Consider the following 26661-nt stretch of genomic DNA (forward strand, 5'->3'; position numbering starts at 1 on the left):
TTTCTTTGTGTTGTATGAAAGTATTCATGTCGGAAAAAGGAGGGCAATGGTTTTGAATGTCCTACGTGGTAGGATGGGGAAAAAGTGTTGAAAGAAGGGGGATACCGCATCTCACCATTCGGTGTCCCACTCCCCGAGGATCCCCTTCATCCAGGTGATCCTCCCTCACTGGGCCCCCCCAGGAACTGGATCCAATATCGATGGCCGTATCCTGGCCATCTGGATGACAGATCCCCAGGGACTACCTAGGGAGACACCTTCAGGTTTCTCACACCATTGAGTGTGCATATCTATTTTTTGTGACCAAGGTGACAGGACTATCGCAATTTAAATTCTACCACAATAGAAACATATTTAAAGAATGTATTTGAAAAGAAATTGCTACTTTCTGTTGGCATTATTCAGGTAAAAAATACTTTAGTTCACCAAATTAGACTTATGGAGATTACCCTCTTGGGGGATGAGGGAACAAATGGAAAACCGCTTTCAGAAAAATGTTCAGCCTGCGTACACAGTCACTAATTCGATCGAGAACACCACCACTGAGAAAAAGAATGTTGGCAAAGGGCGTGTATGTGTAAGTTAGGAAGGGTTTCCTCAATGTTTTCTGTTGATAACCCCTTTCTAATAATTTAGTTATCATTTGAATGGGGTCATTTGAATAGGTTATTTTAAACCTATTCCTTTTAAGGAAGGGTTTCCTCAATGTTTTCTGTGGATAACCCCTTTCTAATAATTTAGTTATCATTTGAATGGGGTCATTTGAATAGGTTATTTAATAGTTATCATTTGAATAGGTTATTTTAAACCTATTCCTTTTCAGCCGTAAAAACTGGCTAGATAGTACATATTCCTAAATTTACTTCGGATGGTGGCCAAGTCTATGTAAAATAGCATATTCTCCATATTAGTTATAATAGAACCCATGAAGAACCTCTAAGCCCTTATCTGCTACCAACGCTCAAATCGCACGAGTCCCAGATTCCACCAAGGACCCTGACAGCCATCCAGCACACCACAGCATGCCTCATTATAGTACTTAGAAAACTGAACCACATTACTTCCATCCTCAAGGAGCTGAATGGCTACCCCTTCAATTATGTGTCATGTTGAATGAAGACAGTCTGATTCAACTACAAAGCAGTCACAACCAAAATCCTACTCGCTCTCTAATAAACTAACCATCTCCAGAGGCAAATGCACTTTCAAAAGTAACAATATTGCGAGACTAGAAACAAAAGAACCGCAAGGGAAAAAAAACCCAGGAAACAGGCCTTTTTCTGCTATGCACCATGTTTCTTTAGCAAGTTACCAACCGATTTGAGACTGCACCATCCAGCCTACAGTTCAGGAAGTACAGGAAGACACTGCTCTTTGAAGAACATCGACACAATCACTGATCGTGATGCGTAACCCATCATCTCTCCTTCCAGAATGTGTCCTACCATTTGCATCTTCTCTGCTTTCCCACGCACCACTTTTAATCCCCCTGGATACGTCCCCTATGTGCAGTGCTCCATTGATTCCCAGTTATGTACGCGCTCATTTCCTACTCTTGCTCTAGTTGATATAAAAGTTCCAATCAGGAAAAATAGAAATTTGGGATATTTTGGGATGCTGCCCACGCCCCTACCTTCCGGATGCTGCAGTGGTCAAGTCAGCCTGTTACCAATTAAAATGCAGAAAAAAGGATGCGGTTTAAGATGGCTCCATATCGATTTCCTCCGTGACGTCAGACCAACTATGAAAAGTGGCCGGGTGTGCAGGTTCTGGCCGGGTATCAAAGATACCGTCACTCAACTACACCACTAAAGCAGTTATGGAGGATATATCTCTTTGCAATGGGGCCTAGACTGACATGGTCTTAAATAGTTTTGAAAGGGAATGTTATTTAATTAAATTAAAACGCAAGACATGAAAAAGCAGTTACTCCCTCCATGCTCTGTTATTTGCTATTTCAACTTCCCCCTTATAGAATATGTTATTGGGTAAAATAAAATACTAAAAAGGTGACTCTGCATCAATGTAACAGTAATGTTTAAGACTTGCTCCAATGTAAAGACAAGTCTCCATTTTGGAGAACAGCTGCAGATACTCTCCCGGATAGATAAGGGCAAAGAGACGAACAGGGTGGAGGGCCACTGCTTGGCTGGAAGGCCCAGGCCCCATTGAGTCGCAATGTATCCAAACACTATTTCCCTATGCAGTCAGAGCAGCTAACACTTCAAACTTTTGTGTAGGCATGAGAAAGACACTGCCTTAGTGGTATTAACTTGCAGTTGATAGCAGCAGGTGCAAGTACCTGGGCATCTAATAGCAGTTCCTGTCAAATGCCTAATACTTACACACAAGCCAAAATTGTTGGCTTTGCCAGTGATTGTTTTTAATAGGACTGCAGTGAAAGACACACACAGTGCTCATCAATTGAGTGGCTGAAGGTAGACCTGGCTAAGACATTTGTATTACAACAGTAGCGTGTTTACAGCTTCAGTTATATCAAGAACTCTCAGAAGACTGCTTTGGAAAAACACTGGCCGGCACTTTGATTGCAAGGTTTTATGGTAAGGCTAAATTAAAGCTACCTCAATCTCAATGAGGCCGTATGGGCGAGGAGGGACAAGAAATGGGTGGGAATTGTCATACGGATTAGCGTGGCCATGGACAGTCAATTTGTGTGCCTCTTCATATGCCATTTCTCACCTGTACGCTAAAGGAATAGTTTCAACTTAGAGGTGGCGCTAACGCTCAAACTAATGAGTGGAAAATGGCCTGTGGTGCCCCAATTCCCTTGGAGCGTCTCCAGCTGGGTTCTGACTGAATACTGGTGAGTGCTTGGACCCACATAGTTGCACAGCTTCAGGGAGCGGCTCTTAAATGTGCAGACATGCTGGAGTCCCAAGACATCTCAATGCCAACCTAAGTTACCAAAACAATGCGGGTCACCAAAAATAACCCTGGGACTGCCTTCCAGTTGTAATTGGTTATTTATGACGCGCTTAATACCCAGAGGTTTCTAAGCGCAGACCTGGGGATCAAACCTATGTTGCTCTGCGTCGTCTTGCTTCCAAGGTGGGCGTTTTGCCCCCGTTGCCCTTTCTTCCCACAATGAGGCAGCCAGCCCCAGCAAGTTACAAAAGTGAACTATGACCTATTTTCACCAGCTTGGACTGTACTGCTTTGTTGGTGCAGTTGCTGAGCCCCACTATTTGTTGTGCCTTTACATTCCTATTTGGAAGCAACTGACAACACTGAAAGTGATCTATGTGGCCAGATCCAATTCAAGTTTGAGGTTTAGCATGGAGGAGGTGACTGTAGTAGTGAAGTAGAGGATTCCTTACCTGCATTACAAGTGCTTCAAGTACTAGTTTGGAGAACCAACAGATAGAGGAAGCACTTAGAGCCATCATTAGGAAAAAGTGAATTAAATATACAGCCAGCAAAAAGATGAGAAACAGGAAGGCTAAGGAGTTACAGAGGCCGTGTGTGTCATAAGACGCTCAGCAAATGCCTTCCTATTCCAGCCTTCCTGTGTCTGAATGCAAAACAACCGGGAGAACTATGTGGGAGACTCACACACGAGACAGTTAACTATTGTGATGAGAAAGCAGACCTTTCCTAAATCTGGGGACAGGGCAACAGGCGCACAAAGTTCATTGAAGTGATGTCGAGCCTGCATTCCATTATTTGAGGGTGACCATTGTGACCCACTGTATCCTTTGAGGGCTCCCGGAAAATATTCCACAATATTATGCTAGCTTATTTCCACCATTGCTTAAGAGAACATTGAATATTGTTTTAGAGGTGCTCGCTCTCCCATCAGTGAACACAGTGGCACAGACGGAGCAAATCGTGGCTCAGAAATTGAGGGCCAGCCCATTAGGCCCTCAGAGCCTTCACATGAGAAATACATAACATATTTGCAGATACTCCAGCCGTGATATATCTAGAGGCACTCAAAGAAATAACAGAATCCTTAAAACTACCGGATTCTATGAGAAAAGGGAACATTTGTGTGAGCCATAAGTGTGGGTGCAATCCCCTGACCTTCGGATCCTACAGATCTTTGTCGATCCTAAACATTGACAAAAACGCTCTTGGCTACATTTTAAGTGGCTACGTTTGAAGTCATTTCTCCCAAAACCGATTCATCCAAACCAAATGGTAAGTGTTGCAGGTCGACAATCAACAGAGAATGCTAGCAGCCCTCAACCCCTGCTAGTACTCAAAAAGAAATATAATTGGATGGCAGTAGGCTTTTTCATAGAGACTGAAAAGACCTTTGGCTAAGGTGCCTGGCAGTGACTTCCAATGTGGCATACAATGGAGGGATTGGGATTCGAGGCAAATTTGTGATAACCCACTCACAGGATAAAGGTTGTGACAAATGGGCATAGCACCTTTCTGCAAAGTAACCTTGGCAGGCTCCTCTCACAAGGTAGAGATAAAGGATTGAGAGACTTTAAGGACTGAAGAGGTATTCAGTATCTGACCTGAAGCCATATGTTAGAGCAGTAAAGAATACTGTGGCGTGCAGATGGACATGGGGACATTTACCATTCCACCATGATAGATTTCTTGTTTTCAATGAGTAAAATGAATCACAGAATCGTTGGGTCATAGTAGGTGGCATGTCTCTTAAGTGATGCACTAAATTCTCCCAGCACTTACGAGCATCCCGTTCACAAAAGAATCACAACTCAACTATGAAATCATGTTACTTGGCCAAGCTGTCTATGAATCACAACCGAAATGCTAGCCTGATGCACTGGGTGGATGGCTTGAGCATGGCCATGCCATCAGGGAATTGGCATTTAGTGTGGGATGTTCAGTCAAAGGTATGGCTCTGCCTCAGGCAAAGGGACACATAATACAGACTAACAATCCAACACACAGAAACCATGACACATTAAAGGCTTGTGACTTGGTCTCATAATTCCTGGAAGTAATACAATTCATCGAATCCAGTCGCCCTTGGTCACTTGTTTTGGTGTTTTCCTAAAACTATGCCCTTTTGGGCTGTTGCAATCTTGAATAACTATCTACGTGTTTGGCGTGGTCTTCGATTATGATCCCTCCTTAGCTCTGTTTCCGTGTACATTTCGTAAATAGAAAGGTCACGCCCACTAGTTGTTAAACTCTTGTTACAATAAATGAAAAGACACCTTGCTCCGAGTTATGGACGAGCTGCTGTGTTTTCATATCAAGGAAAGGGGAAGGAGAGGTTCTAACCTGTTATAATGTGCTTCCCTTTTCCTATTTGGTAGGATGGTAAACGAGTCATCTGTGGGATGAAGGCTTGCTATGAGAATTGCACCTGGATTATTGTCAACATTGTGAAACCTGTCAGTGTTTTTTTTTTTAAGTGATGAAGAAATAGCTGCATGCTTGCCAATGGAAAGCCACCCTGTGGTTGTGGGTGCCACTTCCCTAATAAACGTGATACTGTATTGTACTAATTCCCTTTGGTCTGAAGGGTGGGATGTGTGTAAGTGGGTGATGCCAAGAGCTCTCCATGACTATGCAGTGGTTAGTGTGGTGTGGGGGGGCAGTAACAGATGTAAGACTGCAGTGTGCATGGTGTTGTGTAGGGTGAAAAAGATTGGCAATAATAATGAGTGTAGAGGTGAGGGAGATCCTGGATTTACTAATGTGTCCTTGATTTAATTTCTATTGTGAGGGTTGTACTGTGGTAGTTAGGGAGCGTTTTCAGTTTCGTTGCCATAGCCCATCTGGTGGGAGCTAGCAGAGAGCCGTTGAGAAGTCATGTATCCTTGGATAATGGGCAAAACAGACCAGTTAGTGTAGAAATCAGTGAGCAGGAACTGCAGTGAAGAGGATCCTATATCAGTTGTGAGGGGGACTTGACTGCAGATTGTGACAGTATATGTTAATGAAATGATAAATTAAATTATATTTTATTTATAACGCGCACATACACAAGTGTTTCAGAGCGCGACAAGGCAAAGGGAGAGGAACAGGGGAGAACAAAAAAAAACCAAAGATCTTACTAGGCCCAGTGACAACAAGAGTACGCAAGTGCATGGGAAAGGGAAAAGGGGAAAAGTGCATGGAAGGGAGGAGAAGAGAAAAGTGTGGAACAGAGGAGAGAACAGAATAAATAATAAGTAAAATAAATTTAAAAAGGCGATTAACAGTTGTAGTGCAGCCAGCAAGTGGCAAATTGCTAAGTTTGTCAGATAGGGTGTTTCTGATAAGTGCAGAAGAAAAGTGGGTGGGGACTGCATGGGTACAGATAGAGACCCCAGTGCAAGGGGTGGCCCGGAGGCAGTGCAGGAGGGAGGAAGGGTGAGCAGGTACCTGGGCCCAAAGAACAGAGGGTGGCTAGGTGCACGGTGCCGAGAGAGAACGCAGATCAGCAGGGGAGAAGCGGGGCAGAGGCAGAAGCGAAGAGGAAAGTCTTGAGCTTCTTCCGGAACGGAGATGGTTCTCCTAAGGTTTCAAGGTGGCAGGGAGGCTGTTCCAAAGGGAGGTCGAGCCAAAGACCGAGATCTACCCCCAGCTTGTTTCTTTTAAAAACGACTGACCATGAGGGAGTTAGAAGAAGAGGAGCAAAGGGATCGAGAGGGGAGGGATAATTGAAGGTATTTTGGACCCAGGCCCCAGAAAGCCTTGTGGACAATGCAGGGGGTTTTACATTTAATCCTTGCATCTACTGGGAGCCAATGAGGGGATTTCAGAGCTGGAGAGATACGATCCCAGGGCTTGAGGCCAAGGACAAGTCTCGCAATCCTGTTCTGGATTAGGTGTAGAGGGCGGAGAGTGGAGGCAGGTAGATTTAGAAAGAGCCTGTTACAGTAGTTAAACCTAGAGAATACCTGAGCTTGAGAGACCGTGAGCTTCTGGGGGAAGGAGAGGAAAGGCAGAGTACCTCTAAGGAGAAGCAGTAACATGTTTGACTTTTTAGAGACGTCAGAGATGTGTGCGGAGAAGGAAAGTGTGGAGTCAGAGATGACCTTGAGGTTCTTAGCCTCACAGGTAGGGGTAGGAAGAGGGCCAAGAGAAGCCGGCTAGAGAGTGATGGGAGAGGATGGTGAAGGTGAACCAATGAGGAGGATCTCAGTCTTGTTGGCATTTAGACAAAGATCGTTGGCGGCACACCAGTTTTGAATGGCGATGAGGCAAGGAGAGGACGTGGATGAAGGAAACCTGAAAATGAGTTGGGTGTCATCAGCATAGCACTGGAAATTTGAGCAGAAAATGGAAATGCAGTAGGCGAGAGTTACCAAGCATCGGTTGAAAAGCCAAGGCGAGAGGTTAGACCCCTGGGGAACACCACAGGTAGAGAAGGAGATAGAAGATAGGAAGGACCCAAGTTGTACCTGGGATGGTCGATCAGAGAGGAAAGAGGTCAGCCAGGCCAGAGCCTTCTCGGTGATACCCAGGTTGTCACAGACGAATGAGCAGGGTGGTATGGTTGACCTTGTCGAAAATAGAGGAGAGATGAAGTAGGAGGACGACGACAGAGGGAATGTTAGAGTCACGGTTGGAGAGCAGGTCTTGACAGATTCCATGCTTCTGGCAGCTCTGAAGCCAGATTGGTGGACATGGAGAGAGCCAACAGAATCAGAATGAAGGTTAAGCTGAGAAATGGGCAGCTTTTCTAGGAGTTAACACAAAAAGGGAGTCATGGAAATTGGGTGATAGTTAGCCAGACAAGAAGGATCAGCTGTGGGTTTCTTGAGGAGAGGATGCACAAGAGAGTGCTTCAGAGGGTAGGGGAAAGATCCAGAGGCAAAAGAGGGGTTGGAGAAATCAGCAAGGGCCGGAGCGAGGGTATCAATGTGGTCCTTAATGGTTTTCGAGGAACAGGGATGGACCCGTTTTGATGAGGCTTTCATAGATCGGACTTGTCTAGCGACCCCATTAGGGGAGGAAAGGAGGAGAAAGAGGTAGGGGGGGGTAGCTTAGGGAGGGTTATCAAGCAGAGAAGGAGAGGGGAGAGGATGGGGGAGCGGAAGAGGATCGATAAGATTCCTGGGTTTTAGAGATAAAGTGGGGAGTAGTGGAGACTACAGCAGGGTTGGCCGCTCCTTACAGATTTAAAAAAGTTTGGCTGAGTTGTTAGATGCTGCAGGGACACAGATGCAGGCTTGAATGTAGACTCTTCTTGGTGAAGACAGAGTCGGTATTGTCTTTGGAGCAGGCGGCAAGCCAATTTGTCAGAGGATGAGCAAGAAGCCCTCCATTTCCTCGCGGCCACCCTACACTTTTTTTTGTTTAATTTCTTTTATTGAGATTTTATAACCAACATAAACCAAACTGTTTTGATCATCATTACATTATTTTCCATCAATACGGATAACCCCCAATTCTCTTCTCTCCCCCCAACCCTGAACCACCATCTGCTCTAGGGATCTGCCAATACAGACGCCGGTTGCGGCCCTGCTTCGTACGTAGTATTATTGTCCAAAGTCGAGGTTAGTAACGATACTGTGAGTGCCACCCACTGCTGCAAGTCTTCGCTTAAGTCTAGATTCTGTTCTCGGAGTGCATTCTCCCATGCCCAGGTTTCCGCCGCTACCCACTTTCGAAGGTCCTCCCACCACTGTGCCACACTTGGACTCCTGGTGTTTTTCCACCCTATGGCTATGCGTCTCCTTGAGAGTATGTACATCAAATCTTCTAGTCTGCTCAATGGTTTGTTCTTTCGGCTTCTGTTGTATCTACCTAGGGTGCATGCTGCTGGGGTTTGTATGTCCAGAACAATGTCCGCCACTGCCACCCTTGCAGCTATCTGTGTCCAGAAGGCTTGTATCACCGGACATCTCCAAAACATGCAAGTCATTCCTGCCCTAGGCTCATTGCATTTAGGACATTCCTTGGTTCCCGCCCCTTTGAACTTGGAGATCACCTCAGGCTCGGCCACCCTACACTTTCGTTTAAGTGTAGCTAGGTCAGAGTCATACCAAGAATTGCACTTGGCTTTGGACTTCAAGTGGATCCTCATGACAGGGGCAAGAGCATCAAGAGTAGCAGAAATAGATGAGTAGAGCAGAGACAGGGCTGTGTCAGTGTGTAAGTCAGCCCGGGGTGAAGGTGGGCGGTGGGGGGTTGAGGTGGCACTGAAAGCCTCGACTGATACACGCTTCATTGGCTGGATTACCGAGAAGGTGGGTGGCAATCTTGGGGTAGGCTTGGCTTGAGGGGAGGAGAGGAGGCAGTGATCACTCCAGGAGAGAGGAGTGGTGAGGGGAGGATAGAGAGTGAATCGCAGAGGTCGCGAAAAAGCACAGATGAGGAGCAGGGAGAATCAAGATGGATGTTGAGGTCACCAAGGAGGAGGAGTTGAGTGGTTAAGGTCAGGAGGGAGGAGGAGAGGTCAACCCACTCAGAGAGGAAAGAAGTAATTTGACCAGGGGGCCGGTAGAGAAGAACAACAGTAAGAGTGGCTGTGAGAGAGAGAGAGAGAGAGAGAGAGAGAGAGAGAGAGAGAGAGAGAGAGAGAGAGAGAGAGAGAGAGAGAGAGAGAGAGAGAGAGAGAGAGAGAGAGAGAGAGAGAGACTGCAGACAAGACATTCAAAAGAGAAGTAAGTCTGAGTGGGGATGATAGAGGCAGGAATCCACAGTCGGAGAGGATCATGTAGCCATCAGGGAGGAGAGTGTCAAAGCTTGTGACAGAGCTGGCCGTGAACCATGCCTCGGTAAGACCGAGGACATCAAGGTCAAGTTCCTCTAGGAGGTGGCAGATGTCAGAGGAGTGTGACAGCCGAGCGAGAGTTTGGTGGCAAGGTGAAGGTTTCCATCGTTAAAGACCTTCCTGGGAGGGGTACAAATCAGAGGTACGCCCTGCAGAGGTGTGGAGGGGGCTTGAGATGGGGCAGAGGAGAAAGGAGAAGAGGGTGAGGTAGCCAAGGGAGAAGAGTAGGGGACAGCTGGAGATGAGAGGAAGTTGATAAGGCGGGGGAACCGCCTTTCAAAGAGGAGGAGATTAGCCTGAGGGCCGTGCACCATGACAGTGATATGATATATGATCGTTTATTTATATAGCGCCTATACACAATGTGTTTCAAAGCGCTTCAAGGCAAGGGAGGGAACAAGGGAAAATACAGCCACATTCTTACAGGCCATGAACAGTAAGGATGTGAAATTAACTATCGTACTCGGCCTGATGACATTTCAGATAGTGCAAGAGCTAAGACATAGATAAGGAAGGGAGGAGGAGAGTGGGAAGGAAATGGAAACAGACAGGCGACTACCGTACTAGGCCTGACGACATTTCTGGTAGAGCCGGAGAAAAACAGAAGGTGAGGGAGAGGGGTGCAGAAAGGGAGGGGAGGAACAAAACAAGCAACTATCATACTAGGCCTGACGACATTTCAGATAGTGCTGGAGGGGTGGTGGGGACGAAAAAAACAGTAATGGGAGGGTGGAGGAAACAGACAAGGTTGCTATCATATTAGGTCCAGGGACAATTCTGATAGAGTAAGTGCATAGAAGAAAGTAAGGGGAGGAGATAGGAAAAGGGAGAAGGGAAAGGAGGAGAGAAAAGAGATTAAGCAGTCAACAAGAGTGGAGAAGCAAGCGTGGAGAGCGAATACAATTGCAGAAGTCAGTAGTAACACAATGTTGCAAGTCAGGATACAAGATGAAGATGGGAACAGCATGATTCAGGGTCACCATAAGTACAAGATGCAAAGGAAGTCCAGTATGAGAGTTGAGAAAGAGTGACGCACCGTGAATGAATGAAGTCCATAAAAGTCAAATCCAGCATTGGCCACAAGACCGTGATGGTGAAGGAAGGCACCAGGTGGGCAGGGCTTGCTAAGTGGTGAACAAGAGCAGCAGGCAGGAAGGTACCAGGTGGGCAGGGCTTAGGCCAGGTGACCTAGATCCACTTGCACCTGCTCCCCATCTGCAAAGTGCCATTTAGGTAGACATTAAGGATGACTCTGGAGGAGTCAAAGGAACCCATGAGGACTTCTAAGCGGGTGCCACCATTAATAGGAGAGGAGGAGACAGGACAGAGCACAGAGATCATATGAGCGGTCCAGAGATCTGGTGAAGGAACAACCAAGAGGATGTCAGTGAGGGATTGTCTGGCAGAGGCGGTGGAATAGGTATCAGCGATGGGGAGACATGGGTTGGAGGCCAACATATGCTTTTTAAATTTCTTCTTACCAGACTTAGTGAGAAGGGAAGGATAGTTGATAGAGAAGCAGTTGGAGTAGATAGGAGAAACAGATGCAATGGGCAGGTAGAGCGAGGAGACAGTGGGAGAAATAAGCAAGTACAACGGCGTGGAACAGTCACTGGGTTGGCAGGTTACAATTGAGGTCAAAAGTAAAATGAAAAACACCCAAATTAGTCTTTCCGAAGCACACACAAATTTAGGGTTGTCATAGGCCTGGCCTAAATCCTGCCCTCGGGATTGGTATTGGGATCCCATATTTGTTGCTGAGGACACATGGGCTGTTCTGGTTCTCCCGGGTTGGCCTGTGTCCATGTCTTATGGAGGAAGCGTGGGCAAGACCACCACACAGATTCCATCCTCTGTAGTGCTGGTGTTTGTGGCACTGTGCTCATGGTTGGTCTTGAAATCCCAAGTCCATTTTGGATGGTGTGTATTGTACCAAACAGACTGGACGCAGTCTTTTAGGATGGCGTACAGCAGTCTTTAGATCATTCTGAGCATGGTGTACCACAGTTTTGCTCCAAAGGATTAGAAACACTGCCTTTCTTGGTGTTTCCCGTTTGAGCGTGAACCTGTTTTTGAGCCTTGATGCTGGACCTGTTGTCTAACACGTGTATCAGATTAACAGATTCTTGGATTCTGTGCTCTTGACATATAAGTTGCAGTAGGCAATGCACAAGGTTTTTAACTGAATTCTGTTTTTGACAGAACAAGTGGAGTCTGGAAAGGGTCAAGTAGATGTCTGCCCATTTTACCAGTCCTAGGAGTAGTTCTTGCTGCTGAGCAACAATTTCCCAACAGAGACCTGCTACATGCTAACGGCATAGAGGCAGCAACTCAAAAGCCTATGTGTTCTGACCTCAAATCCAATCTTGCTTTCCTATTTACTTCTTACTGTCAACAGGGAGACCTCATCAATAGGATGACAAAAAGCATGTTTGCTGATGTACAATTGTGCTGCCCCTCCCCAAGCGCCTCGCCAATCTGCCCTGCGCCAGCCACCCACACCCAACTTTAGAACTTTGTCTTAATGTAACCTGGAAATGCAATTGTTTACTCTTTTCCAACATGTAATCTCAAGACTCTAGGTCAGGAGTCTGCCACTTGTAGTTCTCTGATTTTTTTTGGACTACAATTATTGCAAACCCTCACCACGACTATTGCCAGCCAGTGGTGATGGGAGTTGTAGTCAAAACATCTGGAGGGATGAAGGTTGCAGACCACAGCTCTATGTGTTGCACCTATTTGCCTGCTGTTAGGCTGTTGCCACAGTGACAAGTGTCAACTTAATTACCGGTCTGAGCTAGTCAATACCAACATTTGACAAGTAGTGAACTCCAAAGTGCAAGAAATGTAAGCTATCAAAATATATGTGTACATTATTCTCCTTCGTTGGGACGATGAGCTGGATTTTGAGACTAGCGGTTATCAAAATCGTTTTTAGTCCATCTTCGAGTTCGACTTATCCAATACATTTCCTACTAAACTATTGAACGGACATCTCCTCTTCAGTGAACCAAATGTTACTCAGCAAACCTCCAGTCTTTGGCAATGGATACTTTTGTGGTTGGAGTGTGAGAAGAAGGCAAGCAGGTCCAACGCACAGCTTCCTGCCCCAATTAGACAAAGTGGGAACAATGCCATTTTGGGTCAGAAATAAGAACTTTTATATAAAGCACCTTTGCCCTTGAAATCCGAGCACTCAGCAACAGCTACTAATGTTTCCTAATTCAAATGTACTCCTTTTCAGGACAAAGTATGGACAAAGTACACACACAGTATGGGCATTTGGCCCTATTAGGATTAGAACACAACCTCCAGGCAACATGCAAAAAAAAAACTCTGCCAATAAGATAAATCCGGGTTCATGTGATGCCTACAGTAATTGGACGTATGGCGTACAGGTTGCATAGATGTTTTGCACAAAGCACAGTAAGCATCAGCCTGCAGGACAATCATTTCTGAGGTGGACCTGCAACCTTCTAGGTAATCAATATATGTCATGTGCTCAACTCAGAACTCTTTCCAGATCATTTTAAGCTGTTTAAATAAAGCGTGTAAATCCCTCCAAATTAGCTTAGTGTGGAGTACATACTCAGAAAACAAGCAGAATGAGTTAATATTTGCACAGAATTTTTAAACTAAATTTATGTTTCAGCAGTCGAAAACAAAGGTTTTTACCCAACTCATTGGGTTATGGAAGGAGGATGTTAAATCAGTCCAGTTTGGATTCAAACCTCTGAAAGGCCAGATTACACAAATCATTCTGCATCACCATTTACCACTCTGAGCGACAATACATTTGGAAAAGTATCAAACAAACCAATGTACAGCATTCCAAGTATACTAAACCACGTCACCAGAGCCCCATCGGCCAGTACCTGGTGCCCAATAGTTATATATGGATTATTTATTTTTTTAATTTCTATTGGCTGGTTACAAACCTTTAAAAAAAACAAATGAAATTTAAAACAATGTTTTTGTTAACACAATTAAAAACTTCTTAACACGAATTTTGAATAATGATACTGCAGAAAAAAGACAATTGAAGTATCTCGAGTTAATATCTTCAGACAAACAATATGTGAAGAGAAAAGAGGCGCGCTTTTCCGTTTAGTCTTTAGCTATCAGTTTAGTTCTAACGTTTTCTAAAAAAAAACGTTAAGGCAATCATTAATTTTCGATCAGAATCAGAGTATAATTCACGCCGCCAGTCGTTGGGGTCCAAAGAAGGTCTTAGTTCAATAAATCTATCCATATAGTGGGTACGTTCTTCCGTCAAGCCAGGACAAAACAAGAAAAGATGCTTCAAAGTTTCAGAGGGATTTTGACACAAGCGGCATGATATAGGTGTTTTATCGTCTCTTTTCCAGAAATGTGTATTTTCTCTTGTTGGATGCTGATTTAGCCAGAATTTAGTAAATAACATTTGACATACCTTTCCAGGACATTTTTCCAGGTATGCTTGATTTATATTATACTTCTTGGCTTCAGGTGGGACCAAACTCATAGCTCTATGTTTGCTTCGACTGTCTTGTGTATCGATCCAGTCTTGGGTCCATTGGGATGTTTTGACTTTACTTGGATTCTTTTGTAAGGTCTGGTTATCTGAGCCAATAATGGCTAGTATTTTTTCAGAGCGCTGGGCCCATTATGTTATTATATTTTTGATGTTCCCATTGATCAGCTCTTTTAGCATTTCATATTATGGGATCCGCTGCGATGAGCTCATTTTGCGGTACTCATTCAAGGTGTTCCATGTTATTCTTGCATTAATGGAGAGTAATCCAAGCTCGTACCTCAAGCAAGATGTTGGAGTACCTCTTGGGAGCCACAAGACTTTCGACCAGAAAGAATTTTCCAACGAGGACCAGAATTCGGGGGCACAGCCAAGGGCACTTTCGGCTCCGTGTATCTGCGCCGGGACAGCTTCCTGTTTATAAAAGTTCAGTACTAGTCTTATGGAAAACTTGCCATATTTTTTGTTTAGGATGCAAGCTTGAGCTATCAGTTGTTTACATCGGGATATATGGATTATTGCACAGCTGAAGAGAACACGAGGGGGCGCTGACAGACTTAACTAGTATGCTAGAAAGATTTAAATGCACGGCTCCAGTGATTTAAGTAGGATTACGGTGAGGGTTCCTATAGCGTAACAAAAGCGGTTTGCCCTCAATGCGACCTAATAAAAATGTGCTTCATCAAAATCCAGGTAATTGCTGGAAGGAATTGTAGATGTAAAAGGATGCAGCGGTAGCACCGACAGTCGTCTTCCTGAAAAATCCTGAGCGTAAACATTTATCAAGTCAATACATTTCCTCCAAGTGCCTTGCAGGTTTAATGAACCCTCTTATTATATTCTTTCAGTGGCTTCAGTAGTTTAGCAGCTTTTCTTTAGCCGTGTCTCCCAATGATAAAGATACCATGTGCAGGTAAAGCAGATATGGCTGTGCGATAGTTTGGTAATGGTAGGGTTGGAAGATCCTGAGAAAGAAACAGAATCCCGAATCCAAGCTCTGCGACTTCTAGAGACCTCAGCAAACCAAGTAAAACAGCTGTACCGAACAACCTAAAGTACCCAGCCCGAGTAGCAACTACCTACAAACTATTTTTCAAACTAGCAAAAGAAATGTTTTCAAATGGAAATCGCTACTCGTCAACCTTCAATTGGAGCCTGGGGAGCACCCACTAGGTTGATCGCATGACCCAACATACTGCTTAATTTTCCCGTATCGCCAGCTCCTCTCAAGACTTTCACTGAGCATCTCATAAGCAAAGCTTAACCTTGAAATCATACCACTCACTATGACCTCCAAAGGCTTGGAGGGTTCCAGAAAAGTCAAAGATTTAAGTAACTTGAACCTTCTTTCCTTTCCCAATAATATATTTTTAATGAAAATGACAGTTTTTCTTGAACATTTTTCCATCACTGTGTCCTCCTTAACGCAGGCAGGCAACTCCTTATTCTAGCACTATATGTTTCTTTCCCATCGTATGTGCAATTTTTCTTTAACACGGATTGCTCCTAGACTACCCTTCTGATTGTAAAGTTAATACAATTTTACTCGTTAAAATAATAATCTTTCTGGGCATCACAGTGTAACTCTTAACAATGGTGTCTCTTTTTTTTTTAAAACAACTCCTTCCCTTAGGCATATTTGCCACAACGAGCCTTATATACTCGGCCAGGAAACCAAAAGGAGCCAAAATGGAACGTAAATGTTTTTACGCTCTCCAGTTTGTGAACTGCTACATTTTCTGTGCCGTTGCAGCACAAATATAGCGCACAGAAGCCTTTTCCCATTCTTCCACTTTTACAGACTAGAGACATCCTCTCACAACATGCGGCTAGATGTCATTTTTTAAACTATGGACCAACATACAGAATGAAACCGAAATATGACAAACGGAAAGAAGAGATTCTCGGAAACAGAGTATTTCGGGTGTGTGACTACTGACGTAATGCACAGAATGTTCAAAACAGGTTATCACTCACCAACACTTTCTGTCTCTTATCGCGTAACAGATGGGCCTGGGTGCCTAAGATTAGGATGGGGTAGCCTGGAATTGGGCCACCCCGCAACCTTGACATATTTAAGATTCCTTGCATTTTTGGGGTGCAGTCCCGGAAGAAGACAGTCTTTGGAAAAATACTCCTCCTCCAGCCCCCCAACATTCTAATAGTTTAACAATTGTGGCAGAGCACAGTTAAAAGTTCTGGGTTTAAAGGCTCCAGCACAGGCAATTAACATAGAACTTGGATCTCGAGTCAGACCACCTTGCATTTTAGTGGGTCCACGTAACTTGGAAGAATCTGGAATCTTCAATATAGCCTGAAAAGAGTGGGTAATGTATATTAAAGCTAAAGACACAAATCATCATAACCAAGTCGTGAACCAGTGGCTAAATGTTTCGTTTTGTCTACTGAGTGGTGCAAGCTCCGACTATAAACCGAAACGATTGACATGGGAAATGAAGATAGGAGAGAGTTCATGTGAGGAGGGACAAGCTAGACCCTGTGGCCAGTCGCACCCACTACCTGCCCTCTCCAATCAAAACAACCCCCCTGCGATGTCAAAGACCTAGCTCTATGTTATTTCTTAACTCAATTATTAATGACTTCATGATTGATGGCAGCTTTAAATTAGCTCCTTAAGCAATAAAAATGTCTTCAACTATTGTGTCTTCAGTCCAGTGCTCCAGGTAAGATTTGGAAGTGGGAGGTATTTTACTCCCTGCTTTTTAAAGTTGGGAGTGAAATGATTTTTTAGGGAGTAAAGATTTAAGTTCAATTCCCAATGGGAGTATTTTATAAGTGAGCAAAAATAGGTTTTAACTGGGAAATGGAAATGTTTTAATAATTATTATTTCTTTGCACCTAGTTATGCATACAGATCAAATGATACATGTTTACTACTTCCGATCACGGCAAAATAATAGCAGTTTATTCGTGTACTATGTGCACTGCTGGTCCAAACATGTCCACAGAGCTGTGTGAGTAAAAGCAGGTGCACAAGTCAGTTTCCCATTTTTTGTTGGCAGTATGTTTACTGCCTATTTTAATTTTTGGGGAAAACGTGCCTATTTTTAGGGAGTAAAAGTGCCCAATGCACCCCTTATCTGTAGGACTGCTGCAGTCACTTGATTTATAAGCAATAGGCGTGCCTCTGTATCCGTTCCATTCACTGAATTCCTGTTACAACCAACTATAGCCAAAGCCAACAATCTTGCATAGGCATTTGCTTGGTGCTGCTGCATAATATACTCCGGTACTAACGCCATTTGCCACCTGCAACCATCTTAAGGTCAGGCAGTGGCAAGTCCCTGGAAAGTGCCTCTCTCATGTTTACAAAAACGCCATAATTGTTGGCTTTACCAATGCTTGTTGACTGCAGAATCAGGACGTGTGTGCTAATTCTGGTATCTCACTTCTGCAATGTCTCCCATTTCTGCCGAAAGTTAAGTGCCAAGAAACAGGGTGCCTAACAGTATTCGTTTATAGATACATACATTGCTATATTATCTTATATTGGGCATTAGACAGAAAAAACAGAATTATAAACAATAAGTTCAAAATAAACAAAATCAGACTCCGACATTTAAGGCAATTGTGGACAAAAAAGGGTCCTAAAGGGGAATGTCATTTGCCTTCACAATGACAAATAACTTTGAAAGTAAACGTTTTTATCTTATTAAAGCTTCATCACGCAAACTGGGGGACCTGGAATACAGGCAAGCCAACATCAGAATTCAGCAAGAAAGGATATCCTTGCACTATCCGCTTAAAGGCTTAACACCTAACTGAAATGGGTAGCCCTCCACAGACATTTAAGACACCAGAGGCTAAAAGTCACCACAACAGCAGCATACCTTGATCTGTGGGTTTGCACATATACCAGCATGTGCATTTTATTTTTTAGATTCAGCTGTCATCTCTCACGGTTGTAATGATGTAATTAACATTATGAACCTCAGTTGTGTAAGTGTTGCAAGGTCAGATGGCCATCTGCTCAACCCAACAGGCAATCACTGCTTTTCTATGTTTTGCGTTTCTTTTGCCCTTTTGTTCTGTCCCGGCCCATCCCTTTTCCTCTTAACCTGCCTCCCAGGCTTCTTAGTTATAGATCACTTTAGGGGGCATGAAGCGCAAATCATACGGGTAGCCAACATTAATGCTTAGATGCATGTTTAGTATCAAAACAAAAACTATTTCCTTGGGAAGATTCTATTATAATGCTGCAGAAAATATTTCTTAAGTCATTTTTAAAACAACTATAACGTTCGGATGGGTCAGTCTGTGTTGAATATCCCCAAAACATCAAGCAACATTGTGGAAAATAGCAAAACAAAAAGTAATTACTAAATAGACTCAAAATATGTGTTGTAAATGTATTATTTTTTTGAACAATACACAAAAAACCAAACCACATTGATGGAAAAAACAACAAAAACAATAAATTGTTCTCAATAGACAATAGGTTTCCCAAAAATATCTCCAAGCAATGTATTCTAAAAACGAATACACTACTGTTGCCATCCAATGGGCAAAAACGGTGCTGCTCCTCTCTCACTATAAAATGTCCAAAATAGTGTTGCTCTCGTTTAACAAAGAGATGTCCAACCGGTTTCCACACAAAGGCCTCAACTTTGTGTCAAACCTTCCACAGCCGCATAACATCTCTCGCAAAAACCTACCACAGGAAACAAATTATCTAGAATATACAGCAAACATTATTAAAAACGGACCCTTGGCACTTTTTAACAGTGTCTGTAATAAATACAAGTTGAGATTACCTTGCACACCTTTAACTGAATATAAAACTAGATCAGAGAAAAAATATTTTCCTGCAAAAACTCTTTGCTTAAGTAAATGCAGTGCCTGTGTGATATAGGCCAACATGTGTGAACACTCAAATGAAACCCCACAGCCACATACATTTCTATCTTCAAGTTTCTACCATATTCACTCAATATTCAGGGAACAAGCATTCCCTTCTTTCTTTCAAAACAATAAATCATTTCGTAGTATACGGGTTTTAAAGCCATTATAATTATTACTTCTTGCTCCGTGAATCAAAATGAAGCCGGACATACCATAGCAGCATACCATAGAAGTTATCCTGCATACTTAAAGCATGAGGCATTGCTGTAGCTTTTTACTCAAACCCATGTTTTGATGTTCTTTCTAAAAAAGTAGACAGGAAACTATAATGGGGCCCTCAATTTTGTATATCATGGATTACATTTCTTCTTTCAAAGAGGCCTTCAGTGCTCCTTAACTCAATGGGCGTACTTTTTCTAATCAAACTGGTCCAGTCGTTTCCAAATGAATTCCAAGCAAACCATACCATTCTTTCTTCCTTGTTAAAATAAGGGAACGGTTTTGCAGCAAAGTGACTCCCTGTTTTCGCATGATCTAGTTATCTGCTCATAACCTACCAGGCCCCATACATCCTCGTTGTGCTTGCCATCACAAAAGGAACAAGCATTGGCAACGCCAGCAGTTTGGGTTTTTGTGTAGGCCTGGTATAGACATTTGCTAGGTAGTGCCATAATAGTGCGACCCGTCCATAAAATGCCAACAGTTGGAAAATGGTACGATTACAAAGGCATACGATAGCGATGTTTGTTTTAACAGAATTCCTGCACACAAGACGCACATAAATCAAGTGGCTGAAGGGATACTTGCGTAAGACATTTAATTACACCAGTAGTGCATTTGCAGCACACGTAAGCCATTAGCTCTCAGCAGACTGCTTAGAAAGTACACAAGCAGGCAGTGCTCCAGATAGGATTTTGAAGTGGGAGTATTTAACTCACTATTTTTTAAAGTTGGGACTAAAATGAGTTTTTGGGGGAGTAAAAAAGTAAATCCCATTCCCAATTGTAGTATTTTAGAAGCGGGTACATTTCTTTTAGGGAGAAAATTGAAATATTTTGTAAAAATATTTCATACACATTGAAAGTTACAGGTTCACTTCACGCAGTAATAGTAGTTTCTTCCAGTGGTACTACTGCAAGGAGGTCATGTGCTTGCTTAATAGAGTTTGCTCAATTAGATCCCAGGAGGATGTGTTTCAGCTGGGAGGGCGGGTAGTGAGTGAGAATGGTCATAGGGATTAATACAACAGCAGACTATGTGTGGGTAAATAACCAAACACTGAAAGGCTGTGCATCCCTGCTTGAGGGTCATCTCACTCCTAGCTGTACTCGGATGCAATAGTGTCAGCTTACGTGCCATCAAATAGTTACAACAAAAAATGTGCACATTTTCAAAAGTCACCTATTATGGTAGTTATCTAGAGACAAAAAAATGGCACAGAATATATTAAAGATGAACAAGTTACTTACCGACTGTAACGTTCTTTCGATTGGATGTTCCTCCCACATATTCCTCATCTGAGATATAGCCTTCCCGTTAAGCTTTGCTGCTTCGGAATTTTTTCTCTCTCTCTTCCCCCCTCTCTCTCCACCAGAGGAGAGAGAGGGGGGGGGGAGACCTCCTCTCGAGGTTGCGGCGTCAATGTCCCTCAGCGGCCTCCGCCGAGCACCAACGTCATCCGCTGTACAAATGCCTCGAGCGTGCCCGTTGGCTTCAGTTCTGTTTTTTCGTATATTGTAGCCCATGGATTGTAGTTAATGGCGTGCCTCTTTTGACCCAAACCTTTTCAAAGAATTTAGAGTGTAAATCACGTAAAAAATGTACTGTGGGGTTGGCTGGGAGGGTTGATGAGGAATATGTGGGAGGAACATCCAATCGAAAGAACATTACAGTTGGTAAGTAACTTGTTCTTCGAATGGATTGTGTCCTCCCACATATTCTTCATCTTAGATAAGACTCTCAAAGCAGTTTTGTCTTGGAGGTGGGAGTGCAGAATTTTTCTAGTCATGTACAGAATGGAGTACAGATTTAGCAAACAGACCTCCTTGAGAAGAAGTCGAATCTAGAGCATAATGTTTTATAAACATATGCATGGATGACCATGTTGCTACTGCACAAATATCTTGTACAGGGACACCCCTTTTTAGTGCTGTTGAAGTTGCCATGCCCCTGGTCGAATGAGCTCTCAGCCCATCTGGTGGTTCTTTCCCAGCCAATCTATAGCATTCTGTTATTGCTAAAATTATCCATCTAGATAATGTTTGTTTAGTTACAACAAGTCCCAATTTGCGGCCTGTGTATCCCACAAAAAGTTGATCACACTGACGTATTTTTGCCAATCTTGAAATATAGAAGCTAAGAGCTCTTCAGGGATCTAGTCTATGTAGCCGTTCCTCTTCCTTACTTGTGTGAGGAGGAGGGTAAAAAGTAGGCAATGTTATTTTTTGTGACAGTTGAAAATCTGAAACAATTTTTGGCAAAAATGATGGTTTAACTCGAAGTACTACTTTGTCTTTGTAAAAGATGGTGTGAGGAGGACCTCTAAAAATCGCCTGTAATGCATCCTGCGGGCTGATGTCAATGCTACAAGAAGTATGGTCTTTAAAGTAAGGAGCCTTAGCAGACAAGTGTGTAAAGGCTCAAATGGAATGCATGTGAGGAATTTCAGAACTAAGTTCAAATCCCACACAGGAACTTGAAAAGGTATTGGTGGAAATACATTATTTAGACCTTTTAAAAATTAAATTATTAAAAAGGTATCAAAGTAAGATTCTTCCTCTGAGGAGCGCTTGAAAATGTACAGCTCTGCTAAGTATCCCTTTATCGTAGCAAACTGGAGCCCCAGATTAGCTAAATGCAATCGAAAAGATAAAATTGTGGGAATATTACATTGAAATAGGTCCACATTCTTTTCCCTGCACCACTTACTGAACTTGTTCCAACGACACCGATACAGAGATTTGGTTGCTGGTCTTCTGGCCGAAAGCAAAATCTCCATCACGTCATCCGAAAGGTCCCAATCGTTATATCTCAACCTCTCAGAAGCCATGTGAAGTTTGAGTGTGTTGACCTCCGGATGGAGAACATGACCTTCCTCTCACGAGAGAAGATCCTCTTTTTGGAAGACGTATTGGAGGGCAGATGGACATGTCCAGAAGGTCCGGGTACCACATTCTCCTGGCCCAATCTGGGGCAATTAGGATCATGGTTTTCCTGAACTTTCTCAACTTCCTTATTACTTGAGGAATCACAGGGACTGGAGGGAATGCGTACAGAAGTGGAAACTCGCAATCCACCACAAATGCATCCCCTAGAGCTCCTCTCGGGGGAAATTCCCTTGAGCAATACAGTTCGCACTTCCGGTTGGAACCGGTCGCGAACAGATCTACTTGAGGGGTTCCCCAAAGGGTGAAGATCTCTTGAACGACTTCCTGAGCTAGCTCCCACTCGTGGGTGACTGTGCTCTGCCTGCTCAGAGCGTCCGCTGCTGTGTTTTGCTCTCCGGCTAGATGAATTGTCGATAGAAAAATCCCCTCTTATATTACCCAGAACCAGAGCTGCATCGCCTCTCTGCACAGTGGTAGTGACCCCACTCCTCTCTTGTTGAGGTAGTACCTGGCCACCGTGTTGTCAGTCATTCTCAGGACATTCTTTCCCTGAACAGAGGGCAGGAAGGCTTTCAGCGCTAGTCGGATTGCCCTCCGCTCCAAAAGGTTGATGTGTGGTTTGGACTCCAATGGAGACCAGCGACCGCTGATTGTCAACCCGCTGGTGTGAGCTCACCACCCCGTGAGTGAGGCGTCTGTTACTACTGTTATCTCCGGCCATGGTTGCCAAAAAGATTCTCCTCTGAGGATATGACGTCTGCAATCCCACCATTGTAGATCCTGTGCTACTTTGGATGGAACCTGCAACAGATCTGACATTTCCCCTGAGAAGTGTGACCATTGAGTCCTGAGAGCCAATGAAGTAATCTCATTCTCAATCTGGCTTCTGGCACCCGAAAAATGCAGGATGACATCAGACCGAGCAACCTGAGAAAATCGAAGGCCGGAAGATTCTGGAATTTTGCTACCATCTGCACAACGTTGTGAGCTCTCTTCGGGAGGCGAGGCTTTGCGCGAGCAAGTATCCAAGACCGCTCCAACAAACTGGAGTCTCTGTGATGGTATCATGTTTGACTTTTTTAAATTCAGAGAAAACCCTCGTTTGTGAAGGAAGTGACAAGTCTTGGACAGATGGATCCTGGGCTTGTTCTGGAGAACGTGCCCTGATCATCCAATCGTCCAGATAGGGGTAGACATGAATCCCCCCTCTCCTGAGACTCGCTGCTACTACTGCCATCAACTTGGTGAAAACTCTTGGGGCGGAGTGCCCAAGCATCTGAAGTAATGCCCCGCCATCCCTCTAGATTCTGCGAGATCCTGCCTCCCACTGGGGTATTGTGGGTCAAAACCTCAGTGGTTTTGCAGCAGCTGCAGCAGCGGCTGAAGGTACAGATGCCGCTGCTGGGGCAGGTCTAGCACCTTTTCCTCGCCCTCTAGGGAATTTTCTTTGGCCTCTCTGACTGGCCTGTCCTCTTTCTCATCCTCTTCCAAATGAGGAATAAAAACGAAAAGGACAACCCCTCCAGCAAGATGAGCCTGTGTAGGGGCGTTGTTGAGGTTGACTTATGGCGACACTTGGTGATTTTTCCGCCGCATTGGAGGTCCGCAGCTTCTCCAAACTTTTATCTGCCTTGCTGCCAAACAACCTCGAGCCGTCAAATGGCATATTAAGAAGTCTGGATTGCACATCTGGTGCAAAACCTGACTTACTTAGCCACGCAAACCTACGTAGCACCGTGCTAGACGCCATGGACCTACTTATACTGTCAGCTGTGTCCAAACCTGATTGCAGGCATTCTCCCGAAGCCTCCTTTCATTCCTTATTATGGCTAGAAAGCCATCACGTTCCTCACCTTCTGGGATGTGTTCAGCTGCCATTGACATGCAGTCCCACAGGGTATATGTAAACCTTGCCAGGGTGCAAGTTACATTAGTGGATTTTAAAGCCAAACTCCCTGACGTAAAAATCTTCCTGGACCATGCATCAACCTTTTTATCGTCCCTATCCGGAGGGATTGTGGGGTATGCAGCATTTCTAGTGGAGGTAGCTGCTTGGACTACCAGACTTTCTGGAGATGGGTGTTTGCTTAAATATTCTGGGTCAGAATTGCAGGGTCTATATTTTGACACATTTTTTATTAACTGCTGGAATGGCTTCAGGGTGTTGCCATGCAGAATTAACTCTCCTTTGTAAGGCAATATGAAATGGAAGTATGTGGTCTTGCTGAGGTGCTCCTGAAAGGATATCAGTAATATCATCATCTTGATAGACTGGTGAATTTCTATCCCATCCCATAAATTCAGTGACTCAATTAATTTTCTGTAGCTCGCGTCAGCTTGTTCTGATGGGTCTGGCTTATCAAATTCATACTCTGCTGATTGCAAGCATTCCTGTAAATCTTGTATTTTAGATTGAGGATCAACTAATTCCTCAGGGACAGGTCTTGTGCCAAATTTAACCCCCAGCAAAGGTTATTTCTTCATCTGCTGATGACTGTCCTCCATAAATTGATGACATGTTCCTGAAAAAAATCATGTCTACTTTCAGGATGAAAAACCTTTTCAGGTAATGCAGGTTTTTCCCTTGGTATAGGTTTGGCGTCGACAAAAACGTCGATGGCGTTGATGCTGTCACAACACCCTTCGATGTTGTCGAGGGAGCCTTCAATGTCCTCGAAGGAATCATCGAGGGAATTGTGGAAACCATCGACACTGTCGAAGGAGCCTTCGAAGAGTTCGACTGTATACTCGACGTACTCTTTTTAGAATGAGTTTGATGCCTTGTACTTTATTGTCTTTGATGACTTCAAGGGCGTTTTCGATGTCGATGACGTATGAGAGCTTGATGCCATCTTGTTTACGTCTACCTGCGATTTATGCACCGGCAGGTCTTTTTCAAGAGGTGACCGTTAAGAGTCCGTGGGTGACACCCTCGACAACTTTTTGTCAGAATTTCTTGTTTTGGATCTTCCCCTGTCACGTTTCTCATGAGCAGGGGTATGGTCTTCTTCAGACTGGGCCGCGTTCTCAAACATTTTTAACATGGAAACTCTAAATGCTTCCCATTTACTCAGGGAGTCATGTTTCGAAGGGCATGCCATCACTTCCTCAGATGACGTTGAGGAAGAAGAGGAAGATCGGTGCCGTCTTTTCTTTGTCTTTTTGGAGGACGAAGAACACCACTTCCTCGATCTATATTTTTTCTGATGCTTCACCGAAGACTCGGCCAAGTCTTTTTTTCCCTTCGAAGTAGACTTCGATGAAACCTCCCCCATCACCAGTTTACCTCTGTGTTCTTTTAAGGCCTTATGGGTCATCGACTGGCAAGAACCGCAGTCTTCAATTCGGTGGTCGGAACCGAGGCACCAGAGGCAAATGTTTATGTGGATCAGTTAAAGACATTTTCTTTCCACATTTTAGACATTTTTTAAAGCCTGTCTTCAGTGTGGAAGGGTTTGATGAAGACGACATATCTTCGCGAAAAACTGAAGTGCCGTTTTGTAACAATCCGAAGCGAAGCAAACGGAAAAACTGAACTGAAGCCAACGGGCGCGCTCGAGGCATTTATACAGCGGATGACGTCAGTGCTCGACGGATGCCGCCGAGGGACATCGACATCGCAACCTCGAGAGGATCGCCCTCTGGTGGAGAGAAAGAGAAAACATTTTCCAAAGCAGCAAAGCTGAAGGTAAGGATATATCTAAGATGAGGAATACATGGGAGGACACAATCCATTCGAAATCCACAATACTGCAGCATATCTTTAATCTAACGCTTATGTATTGAAATGAGTAACAGTTAAGTTGCCCTACTCTAAAGCAATTATCAACCTCAACGATAGGGTCAAAATAAATTACCCATTTTCTATGGAAATCAATTCTTATTTGAAATGGAATCCTAAGATAAAGGCTCATTACAGTTGTTGAAAAAATGTGCCATCGCAGTCTCTCAAATGTACTCCAAGTGACTTTGCAGAAGACCTGCGTTCTAGATTTCCATATACACACAATAATCCTGCCCATGTGTGCTCATTGTCTAAGATTACATAAATCGGCAGCAGTTAAGAGGGAGCTTTGCAAACGGGACAAACCACCATAGGGTCTGCTTTTAAAAAATACAACTCTTGAAAAAACTATCCACGTCAATAAAGAGTGAGCAACTGAAGTAACTCTAGGTTTAATAAAACTGGGCAAGTTAACCAATCCACCTCTCGACACAGTCCATCAATATGACCTTGAAAATTATAAATCTAGACATGGTCCCTAAAACTAAGCCTCCTCTCCAACGCATCAATGACCAATATGTACCTTCTCAAAAACTCACCATTTGATGTCATCCTGATTGTGTCCTTGATCTACATAATTCTGCACAATAGATATATGTAGATGCTTTGGCCGAATTTCAGAGCAGCGCTTACTGATTTGAAAGTCAACTGATCTAGTGGTCTTTCCCACATATACCAAGTACACCACATTTTTAGATTTGCCCACCACATGTGTTTTTTATTTCTTTAATGATAG

At 43.8% G+C, this 26661-nt stretch overlaps 1 protein-coding gene across 1 annotated transcript in view; it reads right to left on the bottom strand.

Annotated features, from left to right (window-relative positions):
* SLC23A2 (solute carrier family 23 member 2) overlaps positions 1-26661 on the bottom strand; it is a 1453080-nt gene that overhangs the window by 1378325 nt on the left and 48094 nt on the right. The window lies entirely within an intron of this gene.

Source organism: Ambystoma mexicanum, chromosome 10, assembly GCF_040938575.1.
Source record: "Ambystoma mexicanum isolate Mex_15411 chromosome 10, UKY_AmexF1_1, whole genome shotgun sequence".
Taxonomy (NCBI): Eukaryota; Metazoa; Chordata; class Amphibia; order Caudata; family Ambystomatidae; genus Ambystoma; species Ambystoma mexicanum.